The following is a 13,346-nucleotide window of genomic DNA, read 5'->3' on the forward strand; positions in this document are numbered from 1 at the left end:
ATCCCCCCTCGTTTTCACCGGCGATGGGGCTGTACGGGTGCCGCCCGCCCCCAGCGCTCGGGACAGCCGTCGGCACGGGAAAGCGGCGGCGGCGGGGGCCGGTTGAGGCGGCACGACGAGGGGGCAGCGGGGCCGCCCGTACCCGAGAGGCCCCGTGAGGGGACAGAGCCCGCGGCCGCCGCCCGCTGAGGCGGAGGAGGAGGCGGCGCCGGGCTGAGGGGAGGGCGGGAAGGCGGGAGGCTCCTCACGGCGAGGCCGCCCCGCGCGCACTCCCGTCGCTATGGCAACCCCCGCTGGGCGGTGGGTGAGGGCGGGAAGGCGGGAGGTGCCTCACGGCGAGGCCGCCCCGCGCGCCCTCCCGTCGCTATAGCAACCCCCGCTGGGCGGTGGGTGAGGGCGGGGTAGCGGCGCGCGCCCGGGCCCGCGCCCCCGTCAGGGCGGCGCGTGCGCAGCCCTCGCCCAGCCACACTGGAGGCGGCGGGCCAAGGCGGCTCGGCGAGCATGCGCAGATGGCGGTGGGTGCCCCCCCTCACCCACCCGCGCGCGTGTATGTGTGTGTGAGCGTGAGGGAGTGAGTGAGTGCGTGCGTGTGTGTGTGTGTGTGTGTGTGTGTGTGTGTGGCGGCGCTGCCGGCTCCCCCGCACCAGCGCAGCCCGGGGGCGGTGCGCGGCGCCGAGCCACCGCGGGCGGAGGGGAGCCCGGCAGCCCCTCCAGCAGCCAGAGCGGCTTCCACGTCCTCGCCCGCCCCCCGCTCCTCCATTCTCCCCTCTTGCAGGTGAGCCGGGCTGTCGCGGGAAGGAGGAGGAAAAGGAGGGAGCCGCGCGGCCGGCGCCCGCCTCCGCGGGGAGCCGCGGCGGGGCTTATTGTCCGGCTTCTCGGAGGAGGAGAGAAAGGAGGCTTAACCCCGGCTCGCACGCCGGGCCCTGAGCGGCTGCCGGCCGGGGATTGGAGGCGCGCGGTCCCCTCCCAGATCCGGGGAGGGTCCCGGCCGCCACCCGTCACCCCGCCGCGGGCCGGCTCCTGACGGGGCCGCGCGCTCCGCCGCCCACCTGTCGCCCGCCTCCTCACCGGGGCGCCGCGGGGGGCGGTGGTGGGGAACGGGGCGCCGTCCCCCGCGGAGCGGGCCGGCGGCTCGGCAGCGCCCTCTCCCCGTCCGTGTGCGCGGGGTGCGTGTCTGGGGGTGTGTGTGTGTGCGCGTAGGGCGACGGCGCTGCCTGGCCCCCCCCGGCCTTGCTGCAAGATGGAGGGATGCGTGGCAGTGGAGCGAGGCCGGAGCGCGCCTCCAGCCGTCTGTTCTCGCCCCCCCGGTACCTGTGTGAGGGGCCGGAGAGCAGGTTGTGGGCTAGATAGGGGGGGGAAGCTGCTGCGCCCCTTGGCTGTCTAGAGGGGGCACGGGGGAGTAGCCGCAGAGGGGGCGGGTTGTGTGTGAGGGGACGGGCAGAGCCGTGTTCCCGCGTGGGTCACCAGGCTGGGCGCCGCGGCGGGGCCTGAGGGAGGCCGGGGCGGAGGCGGGCGGCGCGGCGGCTGGGGCTGTGAGATAGCGCTCCCCAGGCAGCGCGGCCCCGGCGGGGCTGGGGCACCTTCCCCCGGAGTGGGGCCGACTTACCGTGACATGGGCGGTAGGGCAGCACGACCCCGGGCTGGGTGGGAGCGCAGGGCCAGAGGGATATTCAGGGTATCAACACGACAGAGCGTTTATTTTATATAAAACGGGGTAAGTTCAGAGCACCAGGAGTGCGTTGCCTTGCAGTAGACCAGGATCTGCTTTACGGGGTGGACAAATGGATGCTGTTTATTTGACATCAGGAGTGTTTGGCATATTTCTTTCCTGGCAGCAGATGCTGGAAAAGCAATTATATAGCTATATTTTAAACTGAGATGAGTGGTGATGATAGTAATAGTTTGAAGTAACTTGTCCCTGTGTGTTTTAAGTAGTAGTTACTGGCCTGGTGAAATTCTGTGGATATGTTTATCTCTTCGAGAGATCCCTATGCTGACAAAAGGTGCCTTTGCACAGGTCTTTTTCTCCCTGCCCCCCGCACCTTCTGTTCCTATGCTAAACTGAGGGGCTTTGCTATCACAGATAGCTAGAAGAGATGGAGGCTGTTTCTTTTCAAATGGTATAGGTGGATAAGCAGGCCTACGGTTTCTGAGTTTCTCTCAAGGTTGGAAAATGTCATAGGATGCACAGTGCTTATTTCCTTTTTTTCCTTAATCACTGCCTGCCTCTGCAGCTGACTTGATTTTAGTAGTATTGTGGTGGTGTTTTGTTTTTAAGCAAAATGGGCTTGACTTTCTATTCACGTCAAACAGTGGTTTGCGACCTTTTTTGATATATAGACCTATGGTGTTTTTTAGTGGTGGTGTACATTTTTGTTTAATGAACTTCAATTCACCAATTTTTTTTAATCTTTATTAGTCTCAGCAGTACATTAGAAATAATATATGGACCAAAGGTTGGAAACTACTGCCACTGCTGATACTGTTGTATTATCTTCATGCAAATGGTTTAATTTTTGACCCTCTTAAAACAACATCAAATACAGAACAGTGAGGAGTAGAGAAATATATTGTTTCCCAGAGCTTTCTCTTGACAATATAGATGCATTTTTTCATGTATATTGTAAGGTTTAGTGTCTGTGATAATATAGCCAGAGGACTTCCATAGGCACTTCTACATGAGCTGTACTGGCTTGGGCCCTGCTTCTGTAAATTGATATGATCCACACAGGTGCCAGAACTGCTTGAGTGAGTTGGTACCATCAAGTACCACAGTATAGCATCGTACAGAAGTTGATAATTGCTTGTGATCTTTACTAGCAGTGCCTCTGGTTACTCTGAAAAATATTTCACGTTTCTGGGATAAAGAGTTAAATTTCATTAATGTTTGGTGGTTTTGTTATTTGTGGTTTGTTTCTTTTTAAGAGAAGTCTCCTGCAGAAGCAAAACTAATACTGCTTTGTACAGCCTCTGCACATCCCTGCACGTGGGTTGTCTGCAGTCTTGCTCAGAAGTTTGCTGAAGCTAGGTCACTTGAATTGAAAGAGTGCCCTCTGGTGACATCTGTATTTAGAGTTTGGACTGTGTGTAAAGAAGCACTCCTGCTAGTCTGAAACTAAATATTCCTCCTAGCAAGGCTGGAGATGTATTCTGCACTGAAGTGCTGTTTGTGGCATGGCTGAGATGGGGACGAGCAGTCACTTGCAAATAGATGTGTAGATATTTTATTGATCTTGATGCTGCTCAGCACCAGTGAACAAGAGTGAAGATACAGGGCTAACTCTTTAACTTCAGTTACTTGTGTAAACTGATTTTAAAATTAACTGTGTTTAAGTCTTCAGAAAGCTAATGAAGTCTTAGTGTGCTAGTGTTCTGCTTGACATGTCTTTGAATATTAAAAGATTTGAATTGATAAGGATACACCTCCATCGTAAACAGTTTCTTCCCCTGTTTTTTTTTCATTGGGATTAGGGGTTAATCTTTTCCTTTATATTTGCATGGAGCTGAGTCATTTGGGCTCCTCCTTTCATTCAGTAAATAAAGCTGAGTTGAAAACTTCCTTTAAGGGTGGGGAATGTAATTGGTTGCAGTTTGTCAAAGTATAAGGCATCAAAGACATGGTGTATTTCTGATTTGAGTGTTGTTTTACAGCCCTTGTTAGAAAAGATACTTAAAAATGCATTTTCAAGGTAATGAGAAGGCATTTATGTTAGTAACCTTTACATTTAGATACCTGGAACTGCTGCAGTAGAAATCATCTCTTAATATTCATGCGTGCATAGTACTTATTGCATGAGCAGAAGCTTTGTGGGCTTCGTGTTTTGTCTATTTATGAACTAATCACCTTAAAAGACTGCTGAAGCAAGAGAATCTTAGTGTTACAGCTGGGTGTTTTAAGTAGATGCTCTGTATGCTTAATGCCCTGGAACGTGTGAAAGTGTGACAGCAACTCTTTTTCCTTTGCCAAGATCCTTAAAGGCCTCACAGGACTCCAGGGAAAATGACATTGGAATCTTTCTTGTGGGCAAGCTGGTACCACGCAATATTCTACTGAGCAGAGAGGAGACACCTGAAATCAGAGCTGGAGCAAGGCAGCTGTGGGGAGTCAGATAGAGGCCTTGCAACTCTTGCTGCTGCAGTGGCAGTCTAGTCACTGGTGGCAGCAGCTTTGTGAAGTCAGGAGGAGCTGTATGAAGCAGAGAAGGTAGGGGTGAAAAAGGAGAGGGTGGCCCAAAGTGACAGCAGGGGAGAACGTATTCGGCAGCATGATATGTTCTGAACATGGAAGCTTCTTGCTGTGACTCTTGAAATTTAGTATGGTGTGAATAATGGTCATTGAACCTGCTTGCTGGCTGAGGGAGACTGTTTCCTGTCTGTGTTTCAGTTTATAGGAGAGTTTCTCTAGAAAAACTGACCCGATCACTGAATCTTACAGCATAGCAAAATAAAATACTGGGAAATCTAGTGGGACAGTACTAAGTATTTTAAAATACAATGTTCCTGACATGCATAAAAGGTTAATGTTTAATCTCTTGGACTCACTGTTCTCAGGTGTGCTACTCAAGTACACTCACAGCAGGTCTTTTCAGAACTCCCTACAGGCTCCCAGATGGGCTGTAGACCATCAAATGGCACAAATGGTGTTTTCCTTGAACCTGTGGAGGTGCCTTGAGAATGCTCTCAGAATCCTTGCTCTCCCACATTTATTGTCAGTGTAACTTTCTCTGTGGCTGTAACTTCAGTGCAGAGAAGTGACAGCCTCCATGCTTATTGTGTGCCTTTCCATAAGTAAGGATAGGATTCCCTTTTCCTTCCCCTGCCTGTGTTGTCTTACGGTCCCAACTACAAGAACGATAGTTTAGGTAGAACTGCAGGGCAATAATGCGGGGAAAAAAGCTGTGTACCTTGCAGGTCCCAGAAGCTTTGCCCTTGTTTCCATAGGGCTGCACCAGTCAGTGTCTTGGCTCTTTGTGACTGTATTGGATGCATCACCAAGTCAAGGTTTCCTGCCCCAGAAAAATCTCTGTGTGTGCTGCAGTGCACCTCTCTGCCTGACACCAAGAGGCTCAAGAGCTGCTTGGTCAGAATATCAAGAAATGCTTTAGTCAGCCCCTTGTATGCATCATATTTGTGGTTTAAAAACCTGCTTATTTCTCAGTGGTAAAGAGCAGCCTCCTTTGTTAAAGGTTAAGCATGTAACATGGCAGTTGATTTGACGCCAAATTTGAGAGAGCAATACATCTGTTGCTCCTTCATGGTTAAGTGGAAGCTCTCCCTTTTTTCTCTTGGAGGCAGATACTGCTTGCAGTCCCCTATGGTGGGATTCATCTTGGTGCAAACTCTTAAGAATAGTTATTTATTCTGTTTCTTTGGGGTGTCGGGCTTGTGACCTGTTCTCCATGCCTGTTTAAGAATTTCATTTATATGTATACCTATGAATACATTTCATAGGCAATGTATGCTTTAGATTGCAAGGGAACTGGGAGAGGCACGTGCCTGCCCTATTTTCTCTGGTCTATCTGAGGAGACTGTAAGTCTCCCCCGTATGTTGCAAGTGTGACCACAGCAGTTAATGTAGCTCAGTGCCTCATCAGCATGTAGTTGAGATTTGAACATGGATTAGAACAAGCTGGCTGAAGTTCAATCCAGATAAAATATACATGATGATGTGGATGTAATTATCAGCCTTCCTAATTGAAGGGGTGCATTTGCCATTAGGTAGAAGTGTTAGTGCCCTCTGGTGACTTGAGTTTATTAGTTGTTGTCCTTAGCAGTCATATTGAAGCAGTAAAATCAGATTTTGAAATCTTTGACTAGAAGATTGAGACCTCCTAACCTGATTAGAGCTGACTAGAATTTGGCTGGAAGTCATCTCTGCCCCTCCTCCCATTGGTTTTAGATCGTTACAGCAGTTCCTAGTGCAAGTAATGAAATATAACTTGGGGAGAGCCTGGGTCAGTTAAGGAAGAAAGAACAGCGTGCCCGGGGGTGAGCAGAAATGCCAGAGAGGGAGACCGATCATTAAGCTTGCTGTGGAGTCCTCTGCCGAAAAGTGGTTGGCCTGATTTAGTAATTTCTTGGAGCTCGTGAATCTCTTCACTTAATACTGCTTGTACTGTATGTCCGCAGGCTGTCCAAGGGCTGAAGTGCTCAGCGTGGCAGAGGAGAAATGCATAACAGGGGTTGCAGAGGAGAAATTTGAGACATGCTGGGTTTCATGCTGTAACTCCTTTTTAAAGCGATTTGGAGGCACAATGTGGTGCAGAAGGCTTTGCTGGCCTTGGAGCCGTCTGAGCAGGAGTCAGTGGCACTGATGCTTTGGGATATGTGTGTGTTACCTCCTTGTCTCTTTAACGGAGCTGTGGTATTGGCAGCAATCAATCTGAGGTGACCTAGGACTGGCTATCAACTCTGAGCATTGTTATAGTAGTGTGGCATTAAAAGCTGTTTGATTTGTGCCTCTCTCATTAGTCATTAAGGGACAGCTTTGAGACTATGGAATTTGCTCTCCTCATTGAGACAGGCTCAGATTAATCGTGCTGGGGAAGAATAATATTGATCTTTTAAAGTATTTCTTAGATAACAGTGGCTGGATGAAACTGGCACAGATCCTGAAAAAGTGATCTTAATGCAGTTTGTAAATTGGATTGCTTTTATCACATTATTAAGGTGCCCAGGGTTTGGGGTAATTGTCTAAATGATAGTATTATATTTTCATTTAGATTTAGAATAAGTGGTATAATGTCACAGAGTGACTCGAGTTGGACCAATAAGTGAATAAACAGGACTAGTACAAAGCACATTTTCTGCTGTGATACAGCCTTTTCGGATTAGTGTATAGGCAGGCAGAAGCCTCCAATGAAAAGTGAAAGTCTCTATTTACTAAGTTTTTCTTTGTGTCATGTCTGAATTTGTATCTGAAGAGGCATGTAAGCACAGGTGTACTTGAGACTTGTTAGTTCCATGTAGAACTCAAGTTTATAAACTCTTTAAAAGGTGGTGTTTCTACTCCACTTGTTTTATTGCCAAGTTGATAGTTTAATCTTCTAATTGCTCTTAAGTTCTGTTACTTGCTTGATAATGTTGGGGCCCTTCACAGTTGTAACTAATTTAAATTGGTTTGTAATTGAATTAAGTTGTGACCCCACATGCAGTGGGGCACCTTGTTTATTGACTGCTCACTTCTCACACTGGCAGAAATACTAGTAGAGTGAACTGCATCAGGGAACCTACCCAGCTAAGAAATTAAGCTTTTTTTTTCCCCCCCTTGCCTTATTTTTTCAGTTTGATAGCTCCCCCAAACTGTTTTATTCTTCAGGCATACAAAATCTTGCGCTGATGTCATGATAGAGAAAGGAATGAAGAAAAAGCAATTAGTGGTGGAGGTGACTGGCAAGTGCAAAATCAGAGTTCCCATAAACCAACTGAAATTAATTAAGTGGATCAGTTGTCCCTTTGGTTATAGCTGAGCTTGTGGAGTGCCAATTTCTGGTATTAGAGCACAAGCTCAACTCTATCTTGAATCCCTAGCTGGGTTTGCAACTTGGGAAAAACTTCTTCGTTTCAGATTTCATGCAGAAATACTTGAGGCATTATAGGGTCCTTGTGACATTTCTGAAAATTCCTGCTGAGCTTAACAGTCACTGCATCTTTTACAGTAGGCTGGTGGAGTGAGTTGGGAATGATGATGGTGTTACTGAAAACTTGGTAATACAGCCATTTGTCTGCTCAAGCAAAAACTAATCCAGAAGCCTGTAAAGTGTTTGGGGGATTCCAAAAGCATCTGCAATCAGCTTACTTGTGTGAACTGTTAGGATGCTGGTAGCATCACATGGCTTCTTAGCTGTACGTTTTGAATTTCAAAAGGCACGTAAATTGTTTGAAGTGCTAAATCAATAAAAGAAAAAATGGCTCAAAGATTGGGCTGCTCTCTCTCCCATTAATGCATCACTGTTTTGTGCTGTCACTAGTTAGTAACTCTAGTGTCATGGGGTGTATTGATAAAGAGTATGGTTAAGTGGATGACTCATAATCATTGTATTTCCTCTTCTCTCTGTCACATAATTAACTCTCTCTGTGTGGTTAAAGGGCACCTGAACGGTGCTGCTGTTGCTAGCATGTCCAGACCCCTCTGCCAACAGTCTTGGCTTTGATTACTAGCCAGTTTTCCCATGTGCTTTATTGGTAAGTATACCTGAGTAGTGGCAGCTCTCATTTATTTTTAGAATAATAGTCACATACTTTTAGACTGACCAGTTTGGGCGTTAGTTGTCAGGCTTGTCTGGTAGGTACCTTTAAATAATTTTGATATTCTTATTGATCAAACTTTTTTGGTCATATATCAACAGATGTTTTGGAAAGGAATAACGTGAGGGAAGAGTAGGATCTATTGAGTTCAGTCCTTCCATGCAGTTGAGGTGATCTTCAAGTATCTTCTGGAGCTGAGTGCAAAATTACTGAAGGCTTAGCAAGATTTCGTCTTAGCTATGCACTAACCCTGTGCTTCTGAGAACCATGAATGTGGTGGACAGTGAGCAGCCTGAAACTTGATGTTTGTTAGGGCAGATAAAACCTGGACCTTGCAGGTCTGCCTTAAGATAGGATGAGGGTAAACTTTACATAGGTATAAGGCTTTATTATTATTACTTTTTAATATGCCATGCATGGATGTTGTCAGGTGTGCAGTTTCTAATGAAAAGGTTTTCCTTTTATTTATATGATAATAGCAAATGTCCCTCTGTAGTAGAAATGTTTTTGCTGCTTCCTGCTTGAAAAGTGCTTGGCTAGCCCCCCTTTGCTGGTTGATTGCCCTGTTGATGATACGTAATTTCTTCTAAGCCTCCTTTGTTCCTCCTTTGTGGTATTTTCCTCCCAGTCTGGGCCTATTTTGGATTTATTTTGAACAGATTTTGCCAGATAACTCTCTGATAATAGCTTTTGTAACTCTCTAATAGATGTTGTTACTCTTAATGATATGCCTTGCTAAAAGTGCTTTTCTCCTTACTACTGGACAATAACTTTCTTTCTGATCCAGTCTGGTGTATGGCATTTCCAGTCATGGTAATAGAGCATTTTTAATGGTACTTGAAACAAGTACGTATTGTGTTATGTTGGACAAGGTCTTCATTACAAGTGTACCAAAGGTAGTAGTACCAAATCTAATCGCAGTATGAAACTGTAATTCTTTGGTTATTTTTTATACCCTTGTGTAGATCTAGCTATGCTGGCAGAAAGTTATATTATTTGTGGAAGTTGTTCAGCTCTACTGCCAATATCTATTTAAGTGTTCAAAGTGTCCACCTAGAATACTTCTAGAGGAATTTGGAGAGGAAAATGGTGGTAACCAAATTGTATTCAGGAAATCAAACAAAAAAGCAAGCTTGATACTGTTTTCACTCGAGGTAGGTGCCAGATGTACGATGTTTTATAAAGGTGAAAGCATATTAAAGAAGTGGAAAAACTGCTTTTGAGGTACAGTATTTCTTTACCTTTGAAGAACGGCAGCTATTCATAAGCAGACAGTGTGCTTTAGGACCTGCTTGCAGATAGCACTTCCTCAATGTCTGCATGTAATGGCTTGCCCGTATACTTAATTAACTTGCTGCCTTTTTTTTGTATTGTGGATAGGGTCTGTGTGATGACAGAACTCAAACTTTATTTCATGCTGTGACTTGTGTTTAATACTTCTGAAAAGTCAATCTTGACTTCTCTGAAGCTTAGTGGTGGAAAGGCTTCTTCATTAGGACCTAGCTCATGTTTCAGATAAGGTAATTTCTCTTAAAAGAAGTGTTCATGCACATCTGTGTATAAGCTAGCGTTGGGGGACTTCGGTTTGTTAAAGAGAGAAGTCTAAAATTCTGTTAGAGACGAGGAAGCAGAACTGCTTTAATTTCTTCTCTTTTTGGTAACGAATGCCGTATGACTAGGAGAAGGAAAAGAAGTATCTGCATATTTGTTGTTACATGATGCCTAATTATTTTTTGTGTGTATATATATAGTTTTAAAGTATTTAAGATGATATTATGCCAGGGCATCTGGCATATCTAGAGAAACTTACCAAAAATCTTGGGTTTTTTTTTTTTTTTTGGTCCTGTGGAATTGTGTGCCTTCCCTGTTCAATTTGATTAGCTTATGGGAGAAAACTGAAACACCCACGGGTGAGGAAGCAGAGTTGTACACTTAAGGCATGTGGTTGTCGTAAGTCCGAAGTGAATATATGCAAAATGGGTATGAATTCTTAAACAAATTTAGACTTAGAATAACAAAGGTATATACGCTAATGATTTGAGGCTGACACCCTTTTGTTTAAGAAATAATTCTTGATCTGAATTTTATAACTTAGTTATAAGACAATAAAGACATTAACTGAAAAGGTCTTGCTGAGGCCAAAAAGCCTTTTATAAAGGATAGCTTAGGAAAATGTGAAATCTGTTGTGCAGATCTGTATAGCAGTATAGTTCAGAGGGGTGTCATATCTGTGTTATGCTACGTTAGATAGACATAGAAATCTAGTTAGCCTGTGTTAAGTGATACTGCTAAAAAGGGAAGCTTGTTTGATAAATAATGCAAGTAGCTAATGTGAAAGATGTCTGGCTAAGCTATTGCGCCCACAGAACTTCTGTTAAATCCCTCATTTATTTGTAAACAAAGGTACATTGTGGAAAAGTTGAGAGCTTTAAGTAATTATTTCAGCTGTACCTATTTTTTTTTTAAAAAAAAAGCTAGCTCTTATTTTCATGACTTAGAAAAAAAATCCATGGTTTTACATACTTTTTATTCCCCTCTTTCTATGGAGTAAGAGTCTTAACTGGAAATAAAATCAAGCAGTAATGGAGTTAAAGGACGGGGACAGAAGTGAGATGTCTTCAGGGAACAGGAAAAAATACAGACTTCCCTTGCTGTCTTGGGATGTGCTGGAGTTTGTGTGTTGCTTTTAGGTGTCAGATTTCTGTGTACTGAATGTCATGGATATCTTCTTGATTTTACTTGTGTGAGTGAGGGAGGGAAGATGAGGAAAAGCGATGGGTTCAGCAACTGAAGTTTTTGTTGCTGGTCTCTTTTTCTGGTGTCATCTTTCCCTGTTACAATCCAGGTCATTAGTGGAATTGGATATCTTTTTTTTCCCTGGGGCAATAGGGCATCTTTCTGTGATCTTATCGTTAGACTAGCTGATCAGTATTTCTTTGTGTCTTTTTCTGTGTTTATGATTCTCCTAATGTTGGTAGAAGTGCTTTGCTTACAGGAAGAAAATTGCAATCGTTTGGAATTCATAGCTGGCATCTTCTCTAATGCCGAGGAGGCCGATATTTTTTTAATATAACAATCCCCAAAAGAAGAAAACATCTTGGGAGAGAAAAAGAGCTCTTGCCTAGGTTGGAGGTGCTATTTGTGTGTGTTGTGCAAATTGTGTTCTCTTTTTGGGGATGGGGCTGGGTTGAGCATGCAGTTGGGTCCCAGAGTGAATTGATGTTGAGTTTGTTTCATTCCTCAGTGAGGGAGCTGGCTTGTGCGGCAGGGTCTGTGGTAGAGCACCTCCGCTGCCTGCTATTTGATAGCTTTCTCAGATTTATGGTGTTTACTAGCCACATGCAACTCTGTTGTTTGTGAAAAAAATAGATTCTTAGATTGGAAAGACCCTGTAAATCACTATATGAATATTGCATTTAAATTGGTAGCTACATTTGCTGGTTTTGCTGAGTTTGGTTTTTTTTTTCCTGTTTTCTTGGAGGTAGTAGAAGATAAGCTTGTGTAGCTCATTAAAATATCTTAGCTTTTAAGTGATAAAGCTGTTTCAAAAGTATACCACCTGCCAAAAACACACTCACCATGTTGTGGCTAGTGACTTCGGTGGTATTTCAACAGTAAGGTACCAATACTCTATTTATGATGTGGCTGGCTATCATTTATGTTTAAATAACATTCATGACCAAATGAACCTCCCCAACTTGGCAAGCTGAATGTGAAACTTAACTAAAAAAATCAAAGTATTTGCAAAGTGCAGCCAAGGCATTGGCTTTTTTTGGCTCTTCTTTTAGCAGGTAAGAGGCAACTCACTTCCTGGTAGTATAGAATGGAGAAATGAATTACTAATTTGCGTGTTGTGTTTTTTGTTGTTGTTTGTTGTTTTTTTTTTTTAAATATTCACTAATGTGGATTATCTTGGCTTTGAGACAACACTAAAAGATCTGAATTTATTTAGTTAAAATATAAACTTCTTTTAACTGTAGAAAAACTTATCCATCAATTAATTTCTTTCACCAAATTATTTGTAGTTCAGATTTTCAGAATCCTCATGGGCAGTATCAGTTGAATCTCTCATGGTGGTGACACCATAAAGTGTTGCAGTATCAACAAGTATCAAACCACAACGAAACCTTCTGTCAAAGACACAGCAGGGCTAGGAGAAGTGGATGTGGAGAGGGCTTGCGCGTTCTCTCTCTTCGCTTTTGCCCTTCCATGATACCCAGCTGATTTGCTCTTACTTGGTTATTGGACTCTTATTTCACAACATGAGAGGTCGCAGCTTTTCTTTCCTATTCCAGTACACTTCATTTCTCATTCTGGGGTCCACAGGCTTTCTCACCTCTGAACCTGTGTATGCAAGTTTGGCAGGCTTGCTTTTCTCTGATGTTTTTTCAGGAGGGACAAACTGGACTGTGATCTGCTCTGGTGCTCGTTGATGTTGGAGGGGAGAGGCCACATGAGTAACATCTTCATCTGAGCTATCTAAGTATTCATCACAGTGCTGCTTTTCCTAGCCAGAAGAACGTACCCATGCCACAAGCTTTAAGTGATGCATTTAAAGTAGTCACAGTAGCTTTCTGTGACTACTCTGTAGGACCTGCTTTGTATTTATTATGAAGTAGAATGTTTTTGTTGAAGACGTGAAGCCAAATTTTACTTCATCTTCTTAGAAGGAAATAAGCGGAGATTCAAACATGTTCAAACAGATCTCAAGCTTTTTAAATAATGTTTATCCAATTTTTTTTAATCTAAAAAATATATGTAAAATTTACATCATCAAGAGTGCAAGAAATGAAGGAGATTGTATGGTTTGATTCTGCTTGATCAGTATATTTCGATATACTTCTTTCTCTCTGAACATACACACTGTTTTAATTAGATCATTAATACCTTTTGTGTTTTCTTTAAACTAGAGAATCAGTACTTAAGGGGGGACAGCTGGGTGTCGTCTAGTCCACACTGTTGCTCAGAGGATGGCAAAGACAGTTTATTAGTAGAGCTGTTTGAAAATACTGCAATGTAAAGTATTTTAATGTATCTTGTATGTCATCAAAGAATACCTTCTGGAATTGCAAATTTACGCAATTTCTGAACCGGGAGTC

The 13,346-nt window shown here is 44.2% G+C and overlaps 1 protein-coding gene across 3 annotated transcripts in view; it reads left to right on the top strand.

Moving 5' to 3' along the window:
• Positions 1-677: 677 nt before the first annotated feature.
• RALGPS2 (Ral GEF with PH domain and SH3 binding motif 2) overlaps positions 678-13,346 on the top strand; it is a 117,020-nt gene continuing 104,351 nt past the window's right edge. For 2 of the 3 annotated variants that reach the window (XM_068416861.1, XM_068416862.1), the window contains exon 1: positions 1,091-1,166. The gene's annotated coding sequence lies outside the window, so the exon portion shown is untranslated. Of the gene's footprint in view, positions 776-1,090; positions 1,167-13,346 lie in introns of those variants that run through there. The other variant, XM_068416863.1, reaches the window with a different exon arrangement.

This window comes from Nyctibius grandis, chromosome 21 (genome assembly GCF_013368605.1).
Source record: "Nyctibius grandis isolate bNycGra1 chromosome 21, bNycGra1.pri, whole genome shotgun sequence".
Classification (NCBI taxonomy): domain Eukaryota; kingdom Metazoa; phylum Chordata; class Aves; order Nyctibiiformes; family Nyctibiidae; genus Nyctibius; species Nyctibius grandis.